The 19,324-nt window shown below is 44.2% G+C and overlaps 1 protein-coding gene across 3 annotated transcripts in view; it reads right to left on the minus strand.

Annotated features, from left to right (window-relative positions):
• Positions 1–17,284, minus strand: part of LOC112225741 (inactive rhomboid protein 1) — a 52,767-nt gene extending 35,483 nt beyond the window's left edge. Inside the window, exon 1 of one of the 3 annotated variants that reach the window (XM_042307063.1) lies at positions 16,961–17,282. The gene's annotated coding sequence lies outside the window, so the exon portion shown is untranslated. Of the gene's footprint in view, positions 1–16,960 lie in introns of all 3 variants that reach the window. The other 2 variants (XM_042307064.1, XM_042307065.1) reach the window with 2 other exon arrangements.
• Positions 17,285–19,324: the final 2,040 nt, after the last annotated feature.

Below are 19,324 nucleotides of genomic sequence, written 5' to 3' on the forward strand. Positions count from 1 at the left end.
GAAATAATGGGAGGAAAATATGCCATTGAGCAGCTCGCTCTCTTACCCAAACACTGACCTCACTCCTCATAGGACTCTATAGGCTTACTATGCTGCAATCTGCATGCACCGTAGGCAACAACACTCCCACAACGTCGTTACTGCCAAGGAGCCCAGCAAGACCTCATCCTTCAAGTGTGTTTGGATGGATAAGGAACGTGCTAAGCAATTGGAACACGCATCTGATCTGGCAATGGAACTAGATGGGAGATCTAGAGACCGTGAATCAATTGAACTTAATAACAACGGCCTCAGTGTTGTGTAACACCTGATCCATCTGAGGCCCATCTGGGCATTTATTACAGCATGGTGCTGCTTTTTATCTTTAAATAGCACACACACACACACACACACACACACAAACACACACACACACACACACACACCACTGTCAAGCCAGACCCATTAAGAAGCTGACAGAAGCTGCAGTGTCTTATTTTTGGGAGCATATGGATGACTTCTGAAACAGACGCAGATTGAAGGACTAAGAATATCAACACACCGTTCGAGTTGGAGGAGAGACAGCAAGACCAGGTGACCACGCTGATTGTGGAAGCAGAGTTTGGACGCAGACGAGAGTTGCCTCTGTGAATTAACCAAGGGTGTAAACGTAACTCTCTGTTTCTCTTTCCCTCCTTCACACCTTCTCCCTGATGACTAACCGAGCAGTGTGACTCTCAACCACGTGGTTTCCATGCACACGGCGCTGGGATGACAAGGGGATTTTCACCAGGGTTTTTTAAGGGGAAAAGGAAGGAGGGTCCAGCTCCGGTTCCTCTCCTCAGTCTGGGCGTATGGCCTGGCGGTATACTCCTCTTACATGGAAGGAAATACTCCACATAGCTGCAGACCAGGCCTGGGTAGCGGAGGCCAAGGAGCCGCCCTGTGTCCGGGCCGCTCCGCACCATTAAGATTCAGTGTGTGTCTAGCCTGAGGCAAACCGACACAGTGACAGGCTGTCACCCCGAAACATCCTCGTCTGACATTAAAACACAAACACAACAGGAATACCCTCTGCAGCTGACCCAGGGATCCAGTGTCATAGCTGGGGAGGGGCCAGAGGGGAGGGGGGAACTGGCATGACAGGCCTATCTGCTGGAACCTCATTCCATTCCCCATGTTTGCTCACTCAGACACCAGGGCCGGCTCGCCCTACCGTCCGGGAAAACACACACACACGCGCGCGCACGCACCGCACGCACGCACACACCACGGGGGGATTTTATAGTGCAAAGTCAACACTTGGAAGTGAGTGGCTTTCAATCCAAAGTGAGTGTGAACGTGCTACATACGGTGCACATGGGAAAAACCTCTGCTACTGCTGTCCAAACAGTATTGACTGTATGCTAAGATCTAGTGCCAGAGGTACTATGTATGAGAGGATAAGTCTCTGACGCTGTTCTGTGTGCATACAGTCTATTTATAGAACTTCAATGGCCAACGTCCTGCTGGAGATAGACTATAGACAAGCTTACATAATGGCAGACATGCTAGATATCAAGGCAGTAGAAAGTACTGTAGGATGATATAACGGCAAATGCTACTACTGTAACTGGCAAAATGATGGCCGCATCCTTTTAACATCTCACGAGTGACTTCACAGTACGATGTGCACTGTACTGTACAGTGACAGTGTTATGCAGTTCAACACTCTCATAACACCCTCCTGCCTCATATACAGCATATTTAACAGACAGTTAAAAAGTTGAGCAGGCAACATCCCAATGAATACATTGAGAAAAGAGTGCATATATCTTCCTCTGCAAATCAACATGAAAAAAAGGGTGAGATGGGTTTTATATCAGGGAGAGGAATTAGCTCTGAATTGCCACGTCTACTGATTCAGTTCACTTGAAGTTGAGTAAGTTCTGCCCTGGCAAAACGGTTTTTCCACTTTTCTTTAGGGGGTGAAATATTATTGCAAGGGTGGATAATTCAACAGATAAATTATTAAACCATTCTACACTTGTGAATAATTCACTGTGTATTTCCCATTGGAGCTGGCATGGCACACACACACACACTCTCAGAGCGACAGAGAGAGAGACCGAGAGAGGAAGAACCACTTGGCACTCTGTGACTACAGTAGTACACTTACTGTCTCTTTTCTCAAAACTCTTTAACGTGCCCCTCTTAGCTCAACTCTTTAGCTTGCTCCTCTTAGTGCAACTCTTTAGCTTGCTCCTCTAAGCTAAACTCTTTAGCGTGCCCCGCATAGCGCAACTATTTAGCGTACTCCTCTTTGAGCAACTCTTTAGCGTGCTCCTCTTAGCTCAACTCTTTAGCGTGCCCCTCTTAACGCAACTCTTTAGCGTGCCCCTCTTAGCTCAACTCTTTAGCGTGCTCCTCTTAGCTCAACTCTTTAGCGTGCCCCTCTTAACGCAACTCTTTAGCGTGCCCCTCTTAACGCAACTCTTTAGCGTGCCCCTCTTAGCGCAACTCTTTTTTATTTTATTTAACCTTTATTTAACTAGGCAAGTCTGTTAAAAACTAATTCTTATTTACAATGACGGCCTACCAAAAGGCAAAGGGCCTCTTGCGGGGACGGAGCTGGTATTAAAAATATATAAATATAGGACAAAAACACACATCACGTCAAGAGACACCACAACACTAGATAAAGAGAGACCTAAGACAACAACATAGCAAGGCCGCAACACATGACAACACAGCATGGTAGCAACACAACATGACAGCAACATGGTAGCAACATAACATGGTAGCAGCACAAAACATGGTATAAATATTCTTGGGCACAGACAACAGCACAAAGGGCAAGAAGGTAGAGACAACAATACATCACACAAAGCAGCCACAACTGTCAGTAAGAGTGTCCATGATTGAGTCTTTGAGTGAAGAGATTGAGATAAAACAGTAAATCTGGGGAGGGGCCAGCTGAGTATAAGACTGTATCATCTGCATATAAATGGATGAGAGAACTTCCTACAGCCTGAGCTATGTTGTTGATGTAAATTGAGAAGAGCGTGGGGCCTAGGATCGAGCCTTGGGGTACTCCCTTGGTGACAGGCAATGGCTGAGACAGCAGATTTTCTGACTTTATACACTGCACTCTTTGAGAGAGGAAGTTAGCAAACCAGGCCAAAGACCCCTCAGAGACACAATACTCCTTAGCCGGCCCACAAGAATGGAATGGTCTACTGTATCAAAAGCTTTGGCCAAGTTAATAAAAATAGCAGCACAACATTGCTTAGAATCAAGGGCAATGGTGACATCATTAAGGACCTTTAAGGTTGCAGTAACACATCCATAACCTGAGCGGAAACCAGACTGCATACGAGAGAGAATACTATAGACATCTTTAGCTTGCCCCTCTTACCTCAACTCTTTAGCGGGCCGCTCTTAGCTCAACTCTCTAATGTGCCCCTCTGAGCTCAACTCTTTAGTGTGCCCCTCATAGATAAACTCTGTAGCGTGCCCCTCTTAGCTCAACTCTTTAGTGTGCCCCTCTTAGCTCAACTCTTTAGCGTGCCCCTCTTAGCTCAACTCTTTAGTGTGCCCATTTTACTGAAGCTCCACTCCTAACCCACAGCAGCACTTGAGATGGTTGGTACATATCCTGTAAATCTGTATCTTGTCAGGACACATGCCAGTGTTTGTACATCTCATATAAAGAGAGACGACTCTAAACTTGCCTCGTGGGCCAGATGCCTTATACTATTCTAAGACAAGTAAATGTAATTTGATTTAACACAATCAAATATTATGTCTTCTTGTGCATGGACAGTGATTACATCAGCTGATTCTTAGGGAATGCACACACACACACACACACACACACACTCATACAACCTCCTCAATTCTGAGATGTGGTGGGAATAGAGAGGGTGTTTTATCTGAGCCTGAAGTCCCTGAGATTGCTGCTATCATGCCAGGGCCCCAGATGGTACTTTTTCGCATGGAAACTCGCCTTATCTCCCCCAGCAGACAACCCAGTGTGCCCACGCAGAAAGGCCTGTCATCTGGGGAGAGAGTGGGAGTAGAGATCCACCTAGATTCAGGGCCCCTCTGACATCCACCCCCCCCAGACCACTGCAGCCTGGAGGACAGGGTGTGACCATGACAACAGCTACTCCATGTAGCCTGTATAACAGCCTTGTAATAGGTATATCTATGAGTTCCCAGTATTTAACAGCCTGGAGATGGGTAGGAATGCTGTGGGGACAAAGAGCAGAGTAAAGAATGGAGATAATAAAATAAACATGAGCATGACACTTACAAGGACGTGACCTCATCTTATAGGGACATGACCTAACTAGGAGATCTGGGTCAAAGGTTGAAAACACAGAGGAGGTGTGTGATTGGACTAATTCAACCATGACCATTTATCAACATGAACCTTTTAAGCTGGGTTGGTTTAACTGAGGTTGAGTGGTTTAACAAGATAACGTCTACAGTAGAACAATGCTGACACCGTCTTCTGTCAAACTAAATATTAGCCTACATAACGACAATAGCATAACTTGTTACTGAAAATGCCAAAGGGTTATCCAAGTAATAACATTACTCAATATTACATGATAGATTAAACATGACACTTTTACACTCCATAATAAATCACAGTAATTACATGTGTATGAATAAAATACTGTCTCTCCGCTCTCTGCACTGACAGTTTACTTATTCACAAATTCAAAACACTGCTGTGAAACCGGCCTGACAGGGCAAGGGAAACCACTGGGTGAGCCACAGCATGCAAATCTGAAACAGCCCTCTCCCTCTCTCTCTCTCTCTCTCTCTCTCTCTCCATAATCAGTCAATCAATAACATAAGCATTTGACTTATGCAACCGAATTTTAGCGTGTTTGACCTCTTGACCTCTCACCGTTGGACATAGAAGTGTCTGTATGGATTTACATCCTCTTGAGAGACAGGGCAGCTTTAAACAAAACAAAGGAAAACAAACTCCAAGCAGAATGTCTCTCCTCCACTACTACCCCCCGTAGAGAGGCTCCCAGATGCATCCCCAAACTAGCTAAACAAGTGCCTTATTGTCTGTAGAAAGCAGAAGCTGCCCTTCCTGTTAGCCAAGTGAGCTAAGAGGGGACTCAGCAGCAGCATGACCAAACAACATGTGATCCCCATCTAAATAGTTTCCAGCATGATATCAGCCTGAATCGCTCCCGCCTACAAAAGGCTGCATTGTGTGCTGGGCATCAGGCTGATGATGCGCATGGGGCTGAAGGAGGGTCATTGTTGTGGAGACTGATCCAAAATTCTTCCTCAACGTGAGGGGAAGGAAGGGGAAAACCAGGCTGACTGAAGGATTCATTCCTTTATCGATCAAAACTGGGGTGTCAGCGAGTTCTGTGTTAAGCTAATGACCTTTGTGTGCCCTGAGTTCGTTAACCCCATCATGGTTAGGAGGGAGTAAATGTGGACAGACTCCAGCTGTATCGGACAGACAGCGTATCTTGTTATGAAGTCCTTCAGAATGGTGTATTCTGGAGGTGATACGGCCTGTCACCACCATATTACTCATTGTGGGCACTCCTAGGTTTATTTACACGCTCTGGCCAATCAACACGAGTAAAAATACTTCACAAAGAGACGCCATCAACAGTGTGACCTCACATCCTCCCTGAAAGACCACCAGCACAGAGAGGTCAGATGACTGCTTATTTAAGACGTGTTGGGAGGAAGTGGAGAGGAGAGGAGGAGCTGAAGAGACCTCCGAATGGGAAAGCAGGAAACACACTGCTGTCTGGGAGGCTTCCCCACAACGTTCACTGCGCACAGCCACAGAAACAACACACACACACTAATCAATGTCATACCATCACCGGCTATGAGGCATCCCTCCAATCCAAATACCACAGTAGAGAACAACAGCCACCCCTCCCCTCCCTCCTGCCTCTGTCCTGTCCCGTCAGCGCCATCTGGCATCTCCATGGAGTGTGAAATCTAAGCTGTTGTCTCTATTGAGAAGAGCAGACGAAGTGTGGCCTGTTGCTCTGGGACAAAGGAATTAGCCAGACTACACACGGATTTAGCCAGGGGAAAGAATGGGCATTTGGCCTGTCCAAATCAGCCCTCTGATCTCCAATCAAAGCCAATGAGGTCAAACCTCCTGATAAACTGGCCAGGGAGGGACTGGCAGGAACACCCACCCTCTGTCTGTCTGTCTGCTGGGGTGAGGGATCAACTGCCACACCATCAGACCAAACAGTATTTGTTTACTAAACTCAGGTTTAGTCTTTGAATACTATTTGAACCCAGGTCTGACAAACCGCTAGAGAAAATTAGCTTCACCATTATGTACTAAAAACATAGGCATATACTGAAAGGTTCATTTAATGACATTCATAATCGCATGGATTCATTAATTTATCCATTTACTACTAAATCTTTCATTCATATATTATATTAAAACGTTCACTACTTGGTAATTAGTTTTATTCCGAAGGGAATTCTACAGTGATTGTAATATGATTGAAAGCCTCTTCTAATCCCTTCATACAGATTTGCTTGACCTTTATGGTTAATTAACAATTCTCTATTCTCTCTATTTTTCATTCGTTTTGGGTTTGGAGTGAGTCAAATATGTAATGGGTTTGGAGTGAGTCAATTATGTATTGAGCTTGGAGTGAGTCAATTATGTATTGAGCTTGGAGTGAGTCAAATATGTATTCAAAAACACCGTACTCTTCACGGTATCACTTCCTCAAACCAAGAACATTCTTGTATGGAAGGAAGTGACCTCAACTGGTTCAGCAGACGGGCGGTTTCTGGTGAAACGTGTACACAAATGAGAAATAACACACAGAATACACACAAGCAGATCGAAGGAATTGATTTCCTGACCAGCATCACAACAAACAGGGTCTGTAATCCCCATCACAGCAGGGGCCATAGATAAACCACAGACTACTACAGCACACTGCTGCTATGCAGTACCCGTCTCCATATGGCAACAAGGCAATTCAACAATTGGGGGCAACAATCTGAGGTCTCAATCTATTCAACACATATACAGTCACTTACACATTAGCTGTTGAGGATGTGTACTATGGATCTTTAATCTTCTACACAGAGTGACTCCAACCAGACAAACCCATTTACCTTTGACATATACACTACCGGTCAAAGGTTTTACAACACCTACTCATTCAAGGGTTCATGACAGTTTCTTATTAAAGCCTCTACTAAAATATTGGTGTCCTGTGTAACTTTGTATTAATAGAGATAAATAGCACAAGTGAGTATTTTTGTGCTTGATACACTGCATCATAGTCTCCAGAGCACCGTCAACAGACCGTGAAAATAAGATACAAACGTTACAATGACAATGTCGAAGCGGTTTAGACACTATGTCTGTATTTCATTTCACTCAGTATTTCATATGTGCACTGTGTTAGATGAAGAGGAGAAAAATAAGTTAATAATCTCTGTTTTAGTGATCTTCTTTTCTTTCTTTTTTTAGCTACATTTGGTCATTCTCTCAGCTCTCACATGCCCTGGAATCTCCCCCACACATAACATTTGATTGACCTGCTTCAGACTAGCCCCTCACCTGTATCTTTACATCTTATTCCCTAATCTAACAAGGTGCCATAGGATTCTCTATCATCAAGTCATCTCTGAGGAAGTGAAGCTGGCCCTGGGGGACCATCAGAAGGGAGGCCCGCCAGGGTTCAGGTCTGAGGGGTCGGGGAGAGAGAGCAGGGGAGGACGGGCCTGCTGCAGCCAGCTGTGCTGCACAGAGAGTAGTGGAAACTCCCAAACACAGGCACAGGAAGGCTGGGGCAGACCCCATGGGAGATACAGTAGGCTGAAGGGGGCCTCCTCCGTCCTCACCCTGTAGATTGGGCTGAGGAAAACACAGAGTCCTCCACAGAGATGAGCGTAATGTGTTGACAGGGGAGATAAGGGGGGACAAGTGAATGACACATATCCCAGCTTCCCATGTGTGCTCGTCATTGTGAGATAATCCAAATAAACCCTCATCAGTCAGGTAACAGGTTATGGTGTGACAGAGTCATTTGGAGAGACGGAGTGGTGGTGATGAGTGTGCATTAGTCAACCCCTACAGCAGCAGAACCAACTTGACTCACTGTATCTGGGTTATGTCCCCAGACTGAAGAACCTGACAGACTCTATTCATTGATTTATTTTTCTGTTGAATCGCTGCTCTACATGCAAATGTCCTTCACTACTGTGCTCGCAACCAGAAGAATCCAGAAGACGGCTTTATTATTGCAGTGCGTGACGTGATCAACTGGGTGGCAACACTGGCATCACTGGTAGGCTTTACATCATCTTCCTGGCACAAGGCAATGCCAAGCACAACCACTGACAACTGGCCAACGGATGGAAAAGTTGGCATGGATCTGAAGTGTAGCACAGGCAGCTGTAACGGTTGTCATAGGTGGAAGAAGGTGAAGAGGGCCAAGATGCAGCGTGGTACGTGTTCATGGTAGATTTAATAAAGAACACTAGAACAAACAAAAACACAAAGCGGAAACAAACGCAACAGTTCTGTCTGGTGCAGACACACAAAGACAGAAGACAACTACCCACAAACACAGGTGGGAACAGGCTACCTAAGTATGGTTCTCAATCAGAGACAACGATTGCCAGCTGCCTCTGATTGGGAACCATACCAGACCAAACACATAGAAATAAAAAACCTAGACTACAAAACATAGAATGCCCAGCCCAACTCACGCCCTGACCAAACTAAAACAGAGACATAAAAAAGGAACTACTGTCAGGATGTGACAGCAGCAGACAAGAACAGGAGAGCAAACTGGGAAGGACAAGCAGAAGGACAGGATGACTTCATTACCAATTTCAATCGTTGTGACACAAAGATCTTAAAACACAACAGAACAGTTCAACTACAGAACCTTCCTGTGCTGTAGCACTTGGACGACTTCACTACTTCAGAGTGCTTTAACAAGAACAGCCAAGGCACACGCTCCCTTACAGCAAGTAAGGGTCCATGATGGTCCATTGAAACTGGAAATGTCAAACCTTCTGTCCAAGGTTAGCAGTGTGCTTCAAGTTTCAGTACAATGTGAAGTGCACTCGGAGTGATCCAAGTGGTCTCCCTGTCAGTTATCATTAGTCATTCCTGGATCCACCTCCTCCCATAGGGCCAGGCAAGGCCAAGTCACAGAGCTGTTCCAAAAGCACACCCTCATTTCTTGGAAACTCTGTTACAGAGTGAGTTGGGCCCAAGGTATGTGATGGAGGTGGTGGTGTGGACTGTTGGTTGAGACTGTCCAGATATTACTGTGTATGACTCTGTGTGCTCTTCCATGCAGGGGAACAGTCTACTTGAGTTTACTGCGTGATACACTAATAGGGCAGGGTTCCCCAACTGGTGGATCATGGCCCGAATTTGGTCCTTGGGTGATTTTCTTTGGGTTAAAGTATTTTTTGCTGTTGAACATAAAAGACTGTAAAAACACCAGCAAATCAGCTCCAAGTGATCTTCATTATGGAAATCTGTTCCAAAGTATTCCCACGTACAGTAGAGAGTAATACAGTCCCCTCTGAAATTATTGGGACAGTGAGGAATTTTGTCTTCTTTTGAATCTGTACTCCAGCACTTTGGATTTGAAATGATACAATGACTAAGGGCAAACTGTCAGCTTTAATTTGAGGGTAAACAGTTATGACAGCATTGTTTGTACATAGTCCTCCCATTTTAGGGGACCAAAGGTATTGGGACAAATTCAATTATACGTGTATTAAGTTAGTCAAAAGTTTAGTATTTGGTTCCATATTCATGGCATGTAATGACTACTTCAAGCTTGTGACTCTACAAACTTTTTGGATGCATTTGCTGTTTGTTTTGATTGTGGGATGTGTTTCAGATTATTTTGTGCCCAATAGAAATTAATGGTAAATAATGTATTGTGTCATTGGAGTCACTTTTATTGTAAATAAGAATAGAATATGTTTCTAAACACTTCTACATTAATGTTGATGCTACCATGATTATGGATAGTCCTGAAGGTATTGTGAATAATGAAGAGTGAGAAAGTTACAGATGCACGAATATCATCCCCCCGCAAAAATGCTCACCTCCCCTGTTATTGTAATGGTGAGAGGTTAGCATGTCTTAGGGGTATGATATTTCTGCGTCTGGAACTTTCTCACTTAACTTATTCACGATAGTGAAACTCATGGTCTTTGTATCATTTTTGTTTGGGCTTTCTTGCGGTCAATTTGCATTCTACAAATGATTTGTAATTATGTTCCGCCCCCACTGACCATCCGCTCAAGAAAAAAATCGGCCTGTGACTGAATCTAGTTGATGATCCCTGCACTAGGGACTGACGGCTTGCTGTGCCAAAGATAGGGTCGGAGAAGGCAGGCCGCCCTATTTAAAAAAATATATGTGCTCTCAACTGTAACAGTCCTGGGATAGTAACTATAATTGTCCCTCTCCAATCCTTGTGTGTGTCTGGCCATTCAGTCTTTTAAAGAGATAGTGAGTGTAGGAATCTAACACTATGGACAGTCTGACAGTAGAGACCTGTACTAATTGGCTCTAACTGAAAGCTGAAGAACAAAGATTTCTCTTGAGGATTTTGCAATAATGGACGTTGTCAGTGTACATTAGAACAGCCACTTCCTAGCAAAAAGGTGAGGAAAAGTGCTGAATGTGGTATATGTTATTTTTAGTCCCGCACTCAAGATTCCCGTCGAAAAAGAACAAGACTGACAATAGTTCCACTAACTGTCCACTTGACAACCATTAAAAAAATCAGGCCTATATTTTATCTGTTTTGTGTGGCAGGATCTGAATTGGACTAGAGATTCTGACTTGTTGTGTAAACTCTGTGATTTGAGATACTACACAGGTCAGGATCTGAATTAGACTAGAGATTCTGACTTGTTGTGTAAACTCTGTGATTTGAGATACTACACAGGTCAGGATCTGAATTAGACTAGAGATTCTGACTTGTTGTGTAAACTCTGTGTTATGAGATATTACACAGGAGCTGCACTATCCACATGCCAACAGCTATGGAACAATCCTATGGACCCCTTCTTTTTATCTGTGAAAAAGAAAAACACCCTTATAGTTTCTGTCTACAGACACAGAGCCAGAAGATGAAAATACACAGAGCAGTTCCTCCTCCTTAGAGCTCAGGTCTGCTTGGTGGGAGCACCCACAACATTCCCATAGTCCTGAGAATGACGAGTGCCGCCGGGTGAAACCAGTCTCAGACCAGACGCCACCCCATTGAGAACAACAACCAATGGAATCCATAAAAAACCCCAGCAGCAAGGACCATGCCCTAAATATCATCTCATCAGACTAAGCCCTACCTAAAATCAGCTTAAAACAAATAATAACATAAAACAATCTATATTAATCCCTATATTCAGTTAAAGGAAATTCACATTCTGCCCTGTAGTCATAACAGGAGACATGGGTATTTGAGTTTCTTGGGATTCCTGACTGTGGATCCCAACATAGGCCATGGCTGAGTTTTGATAGATGAGGTGGTAACATGGGGACTAAGAGAGAGAGAGGAGCAGGCAGGATGGCTTGCTGGCAGACAGAGCCTTGGAGACCAGAGGTAGACCCGAAATAGCATTACATCACATCTGACTGAGTTTGCAGTCCCGTCTGTTGGCCGGGCCTAGCCTCTGCAGCACAGGCCCTACATGCCACCTCCAAGATGTAATGGGAGGGTTACAGTTAGCTGCTTCACGGCTGCTTTCCTGGGGCTCACATAATCAAGGCCTGAACACTGACAGGAAACTCACAGACCAAAGCAATGTTCCATTTATCCATACACAGCCAAGCTCAAGACACCCGAGGGAGGACGATTGTGAATACAAACAAGTAGCCACCATGGCCATGCCAACTCCTCACACGACACAAAATGGTGGGGGGTTGGTTTTGATGAGGCTTTTTCATTGTGACTGTTGGGAACTAATGTGAAGGTTTGTGTATTTGCTTGCATGTATAGAAAGGCTTTCAGTGTCTGACAGCATGAGGAAAACATCTTCCGCTTCACAAGTATTCCACATAAAGCGTAATCACCACGGCATATTCTCCACGGTTCATAGATTGACGCGACAAATTATTTTTGCAATGTCTGAAAAGAGTGGTCTGTTTTTGATTATCAAGCATTCCTGAAGCCTTGACACAATCTGACACAAACCCCAGGCCGACTACAAGCACATCAAAGTTATTGACGGTAGTGGTTGAGCAAGCACCAATGGGGCCCAGATCAAAGAGAGCGCATAGGCAGTAAATTGTTCTCCTCTCGCCATTATTCTTCAGTGCCACTATACCTGCCATAGTTGTAAAGCCCCGTCTATCTGTCTGCCGTAGTGGGAACACTCTTTACTGATCTGCTGAGCAAGAACACTCCGCTTATGTCACGTTCGCTATAAGGATCGGACCAAGGCGCAGCGTGATATGCGTACATTCTTATTTATTAAAAGAATGAACACAGGGCCTCCCGGGTGGTGCAGTGGTTAAGGGCGCTGTACTGCAGTGCCAGCTGTGCCACCAGAGACTCTGGGTTTGCGCCCAGGCTCTGTCGTAACCGGCCGCGACCGGGAGGTCAGGTGGGGCGACGCACAATTGGCCTAGCGTCGTCCGGGTTAGGCCGTTAGGGAAATCCTTGTCTCATCGCGCACCAGCGACTCCTGTGGCGGGCCGGGCGCAGTGCGCGCTAACCAAGGTTGCCAGGTGCACTGTGTTTCCTCCGACACATTGGTGCGGCTGGCTTCCGGGTTGGATGGCGCTGTGTTAAGAAGCAGTGCGGCTTGGTTGGGTTGTGTATCGGAGGACGCATGACTTTCAACCTTCGTCTCTCCCGAGCCCGTACGGGAGTTGTAGCGATGAGACAAGATAGTAGCTACTAAAACAATTGGATACCACGAAATTGGGGAAAAAAGGGGGTAAAATAAAAAATGTAAAGATTTTCAACCACAGATATGCCTGTAGTTGAAAATGTCTTCTGTTCAACAATTGATATTACTTTGATTAATACTAACACTATAATTACTAATAAGAGAGCAATTATAATTAGCTATTACATCATCCCAATGGCATTATAGCACGCCATAGTCATCACTACATGATTATAATCTCTGGGTCTCACATGATGTGGCGAGGCCTTTTGAAGCCGCAGCAGCCAGCCTGGGGTGATTTAGAAAAGTATGTGCTCAGCACACACACACACACACACACACACACACACTAGAGGTCGACCGATTAATCGGAATCTGTATTTTTGGTCACCGATTTTGCCGATTTGTAAAACAAAACATTTTTACACCTTAATTTCATCTTTATTTAACTAGGCAAGTCAGTTAAGAACACATTCTTATTTTCAATGATGGCCTAGGAACGGTGGGTTAACTGCCTCGTCCAGGGGCAGAACGACAGATTTTCACCTTGTCAGCTCGGGAGATCCAATCTTGCAAACATACAGTTAACTAGTCCAACGCAATAACGACCTGCCTCTTGTTGCACTCCACAAGGAGACTGCCTGTTACGCGAATGCAGTAAGCCAAGGTAAGTTGCTAGCTAGCATTAAACTTATCTTATAAAAAACAATCAATCAATCATAATCACTAGTTAACTACACATGGTTCATGATATTACTAGATATTATCTAGCGTATCCTGCGTTGCGTATAATCTGACTGAGCATACAAGCATACAAGTATCTAAGTATCTAACTGAGCGGTGGTAGGCAGAAGCAGGCGAGTAAACATTAATTCAAACAGCACTTTCGTGCCTTTTGCCAGCAGCTCTTCGTTGTGCAACAAGCATTGCGCTGTTTATGACTTCAAGCCTATCAACTCCCGAGATGAGGCTGGTGTAACCAAAGTGAAATGGCTGGCTAGTTAGCGCGCTAATAGCGTTTCAAACGTCACTCGCTCTGAGACTTGCAGTGGTTGTTTCCCTTGCTCTGCATGGGTAACGCTGCTTCGAGGGTGGCTGTTGTCGTTGTGTTCCTGGTTCGAGCCCAGGGAGGAGCGAGGAGAGGGACGGAAGCTATACTGTTACACTGGCAATACTAAAGTTCCTATAAGAACATCCAATAGTCGAAGGTTAATGAAATATAAACGGTATTGAGGGAAATAGTCCTATAATTCCTATAATAACTACAACCTAAAACTTCTTACCTGGGAATATTGAAGACTCATGTTTAAAGGAACCACCAGCTTTCATATGTTCTCATGTTCTGAGCAAGGAACTTAAACGTTAGCTTTCTTTCTTTTTTTCCTTTTTTAAAAAACTTTCTTTAACTAGGTAAGTCAGTTAAGAACAATGACGGCCTAGGAACAGTGGGTTAACTGCCTGTTCAAGGGCAGAACGACAGATTTGTCTCTTGTCAGCTCGGGGGTCTTACATGGCACATATTGCACTTTTAATTTCTTCTCCAACACATTGTTTTTGCATTATTTAAACCAAATTGAACATGTTTCATTATTTATTTGAGGTGAAATTGATTTTATTGATGTATTATATATATTTTTTAATTAAATCGGTGGATTAATCGGTGCCGGCTTTTCCGGCCCTCCAATAATCGGTATCGGCGTTGAAAAACCATAATCGGTCGACCCCCAACACACACACACACACACACGCACACACACACACACACACACAAAGAGAACAAGAGAGAGAGACAGAGAGAGAGAGAGAGAGAGAGAGAGAAGAGAGAGGAGAGAGAGAGAGACAGAGAGCGAAAGAGAGAGAGAGAGACAGAGACAGAGAGAGAGAGAACTGTACAGAGGCTAGGATAAATACCTGAAGGCCATGGGAGAGAACAATGTAGTTTCATAACAAGACAGACTGGTCTTATAGACTAGATGTAACATAGTAAACGTATGATATGTTATGTTTGGTATGGTTACATAAGATAGAAGTTACTTAAGGCAAAAACGAAAGGAGGGTGGTTGGTCGGCGATAGGTAGGTGGGCCCAAAGGTTGCATGTCGGTAACATATTTGTAACATATTGTACGTTTTGCAAATTCGTAAAATATTGTACGAAATGGATGATGGACATCCACAAATGAATACATACCATATGAAATGTAACATATCATACTAAATAGAGTGTCTTGGGTTTACGTACAGAATCATACGAAATGCTCTGAGACCACGTTAAACAAGAAGATCATTCCAGGAACTGCTTTTTTTTCGTACCAAGGGGCTGCATCATCTCATCGACTGGACGGAGCAGCAGAGGATCTAACATGACCATGACACATCTGAAGTCTGGTCAGCTTTTCATCATGATCATCACGAGGTGATTAGAACAAACACCTACACAGAACACAACCTCATGGCTGCCTTAGAAGGCCTTACATATAATAGAGATGCATGCACACTACCATGCTAATGTCCTTAGGGGTAAAGTTTTTTTTTTTAAACAAGACCGAAACAAGTCTGGCACTGTCTGGTGGTTTCAAAACAGGACTCCTGAGGGTGAACCCGGTTCAACCCAGTAACCCAAGTGAAAACAACACCACATGGAGAGAGAGTGAGTGAGTGTTGCACACTTAGCAAGACTGACTGATAGATAGACAGATACTGCACCATGACTCATGTGGGCATGACTACAGTCCAGTGTGCCCCCTCAGCAACTCCCTGCTACACCCACATACCAACCAACCAACACAGGCCTGGCTAGCCCATTCCCACCTGCTCCCTTCAATGCCAGTTCCTGAACCCCTCGGTTTTTCCAAGGAATACTCTCTCTCTCGATTGAACGGCACAGAAAATGCCACACACCTTCCTCCACACATGCCTCACACTGTACACACACACACACATACACACACACAGGCAACCCCCCACCCACCCACATACTGTACACACACACCGTCTCTTTCTCAGTGGAAACATTCCTTGTATCTCCAGTCCAGTTGGACCGGTAAGAGAGGATGAACATGTCACTATCACACATCATGGCCCTGCCTGCTGTATCTGTGTCATGACATCAGCCCTCATGATGATCCTCTGGGTGGCCATGTGCTGCCTGCCTGGCCTGCTGCTCCTCTCACTGCCAAAATAACTCAGCACGTTTGAATACATCTCTCATTCCTGTTGCAGACAGGGGGCTATAGTACAGTGTCCATTGATCTGGTAGCACAGTGGAGGCAGACGCCTGTGCTATATTGTGGAGTCTAAACAGTGGCATTGCATTCATGACATGTATGAAAATGTTAACAAAGCAATCAATTACCTAATAATAGCTATCAATAGTTCATAACAGAATATTGATCATGGGCATCATGAACAATCGTTGGAGTACAAGGTACAGCCATAATCATTTTATTCCAATGATTTTGCTTAGAAAACACCTGAACCCACTTATTCCAGGAGAAACATTATCAGAGGAGAACTGTTACATTCATCACCTGACAAAATACCTCAGGTGTAAGCCTGCGTAATAGCAGTCATATTATGTAGTAATACCTTGCTATGTGCTCCTTTACAGACCGGGCGTGCTACTATGCTACAAATGAACATGCCGGACTGTCGTGAAGCCTATAGGCGCTCGCGGAAATGACAAACATTTATAGAATAGAAGCACTGGTATTGAGGTGATGACAAGCTGTCATTCACAATCACAAATATGTAAAACGTATGACAGGTCTTATATTGTATAGCGATACACGTAGATCTTTGCAACCTACAGCACAGATGCATGTGAACCAGGAAATTCAAAACAGGTTCCAATATCAAATAGTACAATTCGTTCGATACATTCCCTTTGGATCGTGTGAGTAGGCTATGGATCTCGGTGTAGGCTATCGATCATACTGTGCGTACACAAGACTGAGGGACAGATTGCCTATTCCGGATCGTCTTCTTAACATTCTATTTCTGATGTTTTAAATCCTATATAGCCTAGCACTCTAAACCCAGCATATTCATGTAGTATACAAATACACTTACCCTTATCAAAATCAAATCCTATGTTTCCCGTTGCGGAGAAAAAATCTGGTTGTAAAGATTTCAGATCTCAGTTACTGAAATGTGATGTCACTTCATTCTGAGAAGGAAAAATAATAATTTATTTCGAGTCAAACAAGAGTCCTTTTCTATTTCCTGTAACTAGTGACAAAACGTTGAAACATTTCCAGATATGTCTATTGGGATCCTATTTTCACAGGCAGTGTCCAGCGCATTCCCACACCGCAAGGCTCAACAAGGGTAAGTTTTCTTCGGCCGGTAATTCAGTTTCACCGACCGAGAACCCCGCCCTTGAGCATAGAACAAGACTGTCAAACCCACCAGCCAATCGGTTTACATGGGCAGCCACTGCCGCGCTCGGCGCTAACCGGCTGACGGGCGTGACTAAGAAGAGATCAGGTTTAAAAATATTAAAGAGACAGGATCGTAACAAATCATGTACGCTCTCATTTGGCACTACCCAGACATTGGCCCATCCAGAGAAATCATATGACATGACATCATAGGACATACCTGACCAGCAGTGATCAATAAATAGTTTAATCGTGTGTCAACTGTAACTGAAGGTTATTAAATCAAATCAAATCAAATGTATTTATATAGCCCTTCGTACATCAGCTGATATCTCAAAGTGCTGTACAGAAACCCAGCCTAAAACCCCAAACAGCAAGCAATGCAGGTGTAGAAGCACGGTGGCTAGGAAAAACTCCCTAGAAAGGCCAAAACCTAGGAAGAAACCTAGAGAGGAACCAGGCTATGTGGGGTGGCCAGTCCTCTTCTGGCTGTGCCGGGTGGAGATTATAACAGAACATGGCCAAGATGTTCAAATGTTCATAAATGACCAGCATGGTCCAATAATAATAAGGCAGAACAGTTGAAACTGGAGCAGCAGCACAGTCAGGTGGAAGTTGAAACTGGAGCAGCAGCATGGCCAGGTGGACTGGGGACAGCAAGGAGTCATCATGTCAGGTAGTCCTGGGGCATGGTCCTAGGGCTCAGGTCAGTTGAAACTGGAACAGCAGCTTGGCCAGGTGGACTGGGGACAGCAAGGAGTCATATTAGCACACTTATTAGTGCAACCCTCTTCATACCTTTGTAGGCTGGTGATTTTGTAGTTAAAGTAAAGCCATGATAATTTCAACAGATCTGTTCTTTTCCCAGTCATAACATCTTTGTCTGTAAAGCATGTTTCAAGCCTGAATCAAACTGAAATAAAACAATGGTCCTAACATGTTAACGAATAACAGATGTGGACAGAATGACTCTGCGTAGACATGCATGGTCCCTTGTCTCAAGGGAGAGCAGTCATGTGACATTGTTTCACATCCTTTTCGATAACTGAACCTAGAAGCTGATGTAACTCAAACCACATCCTATCTGTGTTTGGTAAATTCCATGGATAAGTGCCTAGACACCTCTAAAAATAGATACATAAATTAGTATCTTAGGCAGCCTGTCCTATATTAACCTACTGTAGCCTAATGAATTCCCACGATAATTGTACAGAATAACATCTGTACTGTCGACTGCGTACGGTTCTAAAGTATTCTATCACTTGAGTTTTAGTTAGGCATTGATGGGCATACGAGCATGTCTTCAGGATTACTCACTCTACTCTCCAAGCCTCATGTGCCTTCCTTTCCCAACCCACGGACCCTGTTCCCATACGCCACTCCATTTCCTCCTGAGAGAGACACATGAAAAGCAGAAAAACACACAAGTTTGTTAGACAAAATTGGTCTTGTTCTTTCATATTTTTACAGCCCTGATTCAAATCAAATCAAATTGTATTTGTCAGATGCGCCGAATACAACAGGTGTAGACCTTACAGTGAAATGCTTACTTACAGGCCCTTAACCAACAATGCAGTTTTAAGAAAAATAAGAGTTTAGAAAATATTTCCTAAAATAAACTAAAGTTTAAAAAAATAAAAGGGCAACAATAAAATAACAATAACGAGGCTATATACAGGGGGTACCGAGTCAATGTGCGGGGGTACAGGTTAGTCGAGGTAATTGTGGTAATATCTACATGTAAATAATCCAGGTAGCCATTTGATTAGATGTTCAGCAGTCTTATGGCTTGGGGGTAGAATCTGTTACGAAGCCTTTTGGACCTACACTTGGTGCTCTGGTACCACTTGCCATGCGGTAGCAGAGAGAACAGTCTATGACTAGGGTGGCTGGAGTCTTTGGGGATTTTTAGTGCCTTTCTCTCCTTTTCTTGTAGTACATGATCATGTCCTTTGTCTTGATCACGTTGAGGAAGAGGTTGTTGCGCTGGCACCACACTGCCATGTCTTTGACCTCCTCCCTATACGCTGTCTCATGAATGCATTTCTTTATA

The sequence above is a fragment of the Oncorhynchus tshawytscha genome, linkage group LG27 (genome assembly GCF_018296145.1).
Source record: "Oncorhynchus tshawytscha isolate Ot180627B linkage group LG27, Otsh_v2.0, whole genome shotgun sequence".
Classification (NCBI taxonomy): domain Eukaryota; kingdom Metazoa; phylum Chordata; class Actinopteri; order Salmoniformes; family Salmonidae; genus Oncorhynchus; species Oncorhynchus tshawytscha.